Source organism: Trachymyrmex septentrionalis, unplaced genomic scaffold (genome assembly GCF_001594115.1).
Source record: "Trachymyrmex septentrionalis isolate Tsep2-gDNA-1 unplaced genomic scaffold, Tsep1.0 scaffold312, whole genome shotgun sequence".
Taxonomy (NCBI): Eukaryota; Metazoa; Arthropoda; class Insecta; order Hymenoptera; family Formicidae; genus Trachymyrmex; species Trachymyrmex septentrionalis.
This window is the reverse complement of record NW_017305477.1, coordinates 94,285-100,701: the sequence shown is the minus strand read 5'-3', so window position 1 is coordinate 100,701 and position 6,417 is coordinate 94,285.

Sequence of the window (6,417 nt, the reverse complement as noted above, 5' to 3'; positions counted from 1 at the left end):
ATGTAATAAAGTTTCATGACACGCTTCTCTATAATGATAACGCTTTATGTATTTTAAATCTATAACAAAGCTCCATAATAGGCTTCTCTGTCTATAACGATAAATGCTTTATATTTATCAATTTGTGACTTGATTATTATGGATATGTGAACTACCTATACTTTTGTATCTACATTGCTGAGGAGAACTCCAAAGAGAGTTGAAACGTTCAAATAAAGAAGACATCATTCTAACTACAGAATACAATTATTCCATAATAATTTGCGTTATCTAACCGCGCTAACTCTCATATTAGCCTTTATATATTTGTATGTTATTTAAAAATCATTAAGTCAGCCACCAGGATATCGATTATGTATCTTTTTCCTTAGGGCGAAAGCGTGAAAAGTAAAAATTTTTTGTATGTTTGTGTATATATGTACATGTATACATACATAAAGTTTTTTTACTTTTCACGTTTTCGCTCAAGAGAGAAAGTTACATGATCGATACCCAGAGGGTGGATTGGCGACTACAAATTCGGACAGCGAAGAGGACAATATTCAAATAAAATTCAAATTCATAGTATTTAAAAATAATAAAAATAAATATTTTCACAAATTGAATTCGTCACAATACAATATGATAAGTAATATTTACGGCATACGATTGGAAGGAATGTGGTAGCTTCGGTAATCTAATTAAATACCAATGTCTCATTAAGGATATATGTTACATGTATTTTTTTACAAAATTAAAAAATATAGATTTTTCTGTATTATATTGTATTTGAAAGTACAGTAAGTCAAGTAAGAGCGTAATTCGTCGGCCTTAAAGCTAATAAAAGATATCGCCCTAAATCTATCATGAATCTATAGAGAGTACCTTTGTCCTTGATGCACTATCAAGGAAGATTCAGTTGTCATTGAACTTTCTTAAGAGAATCACATTAAGCGCCATGAGTACCAAATACGCATCACGCTATGAAGCGTGTTCCTCACGTTGTGTTTCTCTGCACTCACCCGAAAGGGTTCTAAAAATGTCACAATTAGCGGCTGCTAAATATATGAAAAAGTCGAAATCATATATAATCGTACAGAAGTGAGTGCAGCGATATAATGTGACAAAAAATGTCGATGATTTACCGGAACGTGACTCGATATGCAAAGTGGACAAAAAAAGACGATAAAAAAATAGTGAATCTGTTTTCGCGGAATCCTGGCTTAACACTGCGTCAAGGATAAGCGAAATTGAAACAGAAAGGTTTAGATATATCGTATAAAACTATTCGAACCTATCTCAAGGCTAATAACATAAACTCGACCATGCTCTTACTTGACTTACTGTAATTCAAAAAGTTTAGCGGTAAATTAGAATCTAACCTGGATTAAAATTATTTCAATAAAAAGCAATTTTAAAACATAAATAAGAGTTTTAGTAATATAATTACAAATAAAAAATAATTAGAATGAAAAAAATTTCATTAAAGTAATAATTATATTATTGAATATAAATATTGATATTATTGAGCGATTTCACACGTATATAACATTCATTTTTACAAGGAAAATATAAATTTTCAATTTCAGTCATTTTTTTAGCAAAGTTGTACACCTGATACAGCCCGTATTCTTTTATTTCCGATGCAATAAAGATTGCGATAGTTCTCGCCAGCAGTAGCAGCTCACATGTTTCCAACATGTTCTTACCATAGTTCCTTACTTCAACGAGCGCGTTGGAGTGAATAGGAGCTATAGTTATAACGTGTTGGAGCATGTAGACGCGCTACCTGAGTCTTTAGAATGTTCTAGTGCATTCTAAAAGGAATAAAAAACAGACAAAGATATCGTGATATAAATTACACAATTAGTTATTTAATACAAAGAAATGCGGTAATTTAGCTATAATATTGGCAAGCGCGGAAACGTCAAAGTAAAACAAACTATATGTTCCGAATAAAATAGAAAAGAAATCATAATCATCCCTCGTGGAAAAATTTCGCTGAACTTATTCCACGTTTTCACAAACATTTTTTAGTAAAATTTCAATATTTCAGAAAAAATTTAGTTTCATCATTTTAGCGATTTTTAAATAAAAAATTAATTTTCAGCAAAATTTTAACAAAATTTCAGAGAAATTTCAGCAAAAATTTCAGCAAAATTTTAAAGAAATTTTAGTTTAATTTCAGAAATTTTATATGTGTATTAATTGTAAAATTTACTTTCAGTGATATATTTTCAGCACATTTAATTTCGTTGAAATGTTCTAACGAATAATTTCAAAGTGAATTTTTTCACCTGGATCATAGGGACATCACCTTATTTTACCTATAAATTTATTTTTAAATATTAAATGAATTAATGATGTTCTATGATATCGTTACGACTTACTATAATTATAACTTTATGTTCTGCCTGAGATTAGAGAGGACTGTGCAAAAATAAATATTTTACTCACGACAGACCCAAACTTTCCAGAATACGATTTCGGAATTTTTCCATGTGCAATTCGTGAAATTATGTATTTTTATAAAAAAGAGATATCTCACCAATGCAACTCCTGGATCGGTGATAACACTCGATGGCTCGTTTCTTGATAGCAATAACGAAATGGAATCATCAATTCATCTCACAAGTATAACCAGCTTCGTTCTCTCACAAGTACATATGACCAACTCCGAGGACGACCACAATGCAAGTGTTGAAAATTTTAGAGGAGAGGGATACGTCGTCCCCACTTCTCCTTTCTGCTTTTCAAAATGATTTTCCGAATCATCGGTTACAATACCAATAGCATTTTCTCTTAGATACATTGGGTGCAGCTTCGCATCGCACCATGTGTGTAAAACCTAAGACACAATACGTGGGAATAGCGATAGCGATAGAAATAACACGATTTCAACTTATCAAAAATCGAACATATCAGAATACACAGTTTCTGATAGGTTGAAATCGTGTTATTTCTATCGCTATTCCTTCGCATTGTGTCTTGAGCTTAAGCGCTACACTCAGCTACACTACACAAAGATGCATATCATAGTGCTACATCATTAGGTGCGTTCGGCAATGTAAATCTACAGCAGGGAGCACGAACTCTTGCATAATACAAAACTCATGAATCCGTATTCGGAACGCGCTTTTCTTGATAAAAACGCGTTTTTATCTAAAAAATTCTATAGTAACGTAATTACAGCATGTTAACGCGCTAACATCGTTGTAAGTGCGTTCTGAATACGGACCGTAATACATAAGAAATATACCAATCAACGTCGTTTTTTCATAAAATAAAGAACTTTGATTGGTTGAATTTCTTATTACCTGTTATGCGGTATGTAAGAGTCTGTGCTCCCCGTCTGAGATGCGTGGGAGTGAGCTAGTAGATGGTGAGCTTGATTACGTGATCTTCGAGCAATCCGAGTGCCAAGAATTAATTCCGAACGCTACAGAACTGTAAACTGTCCTTTAAGGTTAGATTAAAGTGTTTATTTTTATGAATAAATAAAAAATACTCTATAAAAGTTATGCATTTCGCGGGTTTCCTCCGAGTTCAGATCCATTCTTGAAATGCCAACGTTTCGTGAACCTTGCAGTCCACTTCATCAGGGCGAAGAGCAGCCTGATACTGTAGTCTCTTGATACTGTATCAGGCTGCTTTTCGTCCTGATGAAGTAAACTACAAGGTTCACGAAACGTTGGCATTTCAAGAATGGATCTGGACACGGTGGAAACCCGCAAAACGTATAACTTTTATATAGAAAGCACCCGTGGAATATTATCAAAAAATACTCTATTAATTGAAAATGTCTCGTTTTACTGGAAACTAATAGTCTTATATACTAAAAAACTAGATCATTACATATAAATGTAGTAAGGTGTGTTTTTTTAAAAGAAAATATTACATTGCAAAATAAATTTCAGCAATTTATAAGTTATACCACTTGATTTATATTTGTTAGAGTCTTTAATATATTAATACAGTTTGATTTTATTTCATTTTATATATGCAACACAAAAGCTTTGCTCTAAAAATTAATTAACAAATTCTTTGTTTTCAAATACGTAACTTCAAATTCATAAAGAGAGCAAGAATTAAAAACTTTTGCTTGTTAAATATTATACATAATGTACTCCATCAATTTCTATTTGATAGCATTTGTTTGAATGTTTGTAGACTCAGACATTATAACAATTCAAATACACTATTTGTAAAATAGAAGTATTAAAAGAGATGAATGTACGTTATGTGTTAATAAATCAGTTGGATACATTATCATAAATATATAGATTATGAATTTAATTTAGTCGCGAAAATTTGCATTAGCTCTGCGAGCTCGATCCGCTTTGAATCCGGAATGGATCGATTGGCACTAGAAATGTTAATATCGAACGCAGATAAGATTACAGCAGAAAGATGCGAGTTGCCGAACGATTTTCGAGGTAAAAGAGCAAACGCCTCCGATTTGCAATACCGAACGCACCTATTATTACGCTAAAATTCAGTTCCCACTTCTTCTATCCGACTTCTATTTTCAAATTTTAAATATTACACTGGCTCTACACCGTCCCTTTGAGACGGTGTAGCAAACTCCCACTTCGTGCATAAAATTTGCACTACACCGTAGCCACGGAAACACGGTACACCGAATGAGTTCGCTTAAGCCCATGGCACATGCAAAAACGTAAGGACGTAAGACGTAATCAGTAAGCGAATTGCCCAATCACGGTAGAGACCGCCCAGTAAACGAGAATGGATTAAAATGGATTGAAATGTTTTTCTATTCGAATACGTATTTTAAATAGCGAATACTTTTTTTTTATTAATTGAATTTAATTGGATTCAATTAGATTCAATTGAATGCAATTGGATTAAAAAACTGCATTTCCTATTCAAAATTTTAAATTGGACAGCATTCACAATGCACAGAAAAAGCTAATATTATTTTTAGATTGAAAGGCATAGAGATAGGTTCATGCAATTCTTATAAATGAATAAAAATGCATTCATTTTACTATTCGTGAATCAATATTTCTGAAAATCTGAATTCGTTTCAATCCATTCTCGTTTGCTGGGCGTAAGGCCAGTAGCGAATCCAATTTTATGCATGGTCTACAATAGGCAGTAGCAGTAATGGATTAAGAAGTAGGCGTAGAAATCGAACAATAGTTAATTATCCTTTTCACATTCGACTATGATTTGTTGATTTCTACGCCTACTTCTTAATCCATTACTGCTACTGCTCATTGTAGATGATTGACAAAGCATTACGATTTCTTTACTACTTACGTGTTACAACCTTACGTTTTTGTATGTGCCATAGACTTTAAACCGGGAGCGTATAGAAAAACGTAAGACCGTAAAACGTAATCAATAAGGATATCGTAACATTGGATTCGCTAATGGCCTTACGGTCTCTACCGTGATTGGGCAATTCGCTTACGACCTTACGTTTTTGTATGTGCCATGAGCTTTACCACCAGTCATGGAAACACGGTACACTGTCTGTTGCACGTGGGCGATAGTGCAGCCAAGAGAAAATGCTATTAGTCAACCCATTCTGCACTTTACCACCAGATTGTGTCGTTTTCGTATTAGCTCTAAGGGCCTAAGCACAAAGATGGTTATTGAATCACGTTATTAGTGGTGACTTGCTTTTTCCAATACTCTGAACGCTACGCTCCAAACGCTACGCTTGGATTGGTGCGGTACTGAATGTCCGATTCCGAATGTTATAATCATTACATAATTTTCCATCAAATACATATCGCTCCAGTAGCTAACTTAAGATCTGTTCTTTTTAGTTAAAGTTCTTACATAATTCATTTTTCTTGCTTTTCTCTCCACGTTGTAGAGAAAAAGAAAAAAAATGAATCCTGCAAGAAGTTTAAAACTAAAAAGAACATGTTTATATTTTCCGAGAGGTAGTAAGAGCGAATCCAATTAACACTAAATTTCCTGAAATATTTATGAAATGTTCCTAAACTCCAAAAACAATATTCTAAGAGTATTCCAGAAATATTTACGGAACGTAAAAGTAATATTTAAATAATTATACTGAAAAAAGAAGTGTTTAATTTTAAGATATTAAAATGTTTTATTTTTATCTCCATTTTTTAAACACTTAAAGATATTTTGTCTATTGAAAAAGTTTAAACTAAAACATCTTTAAGTATTTAAAACATAAGGACAAGAATAAAACACATTACTTTTTACAGTGTAAATATTCTATTCATTCATCTTATTACATATTTGAACAATTCTATATATTCGGTAAAAAATTGTTTATACATAAATATGTATAAACATACATAAATATTCATAAACATGTATGTACAATCATATATGAAATATGTCATGTACATGTTCATACATCTTTCTTTTTAAAGTAAAATTAATTTTTAGTATAATAGAAATAATAATAGTAACGTGAAAACATTAAAA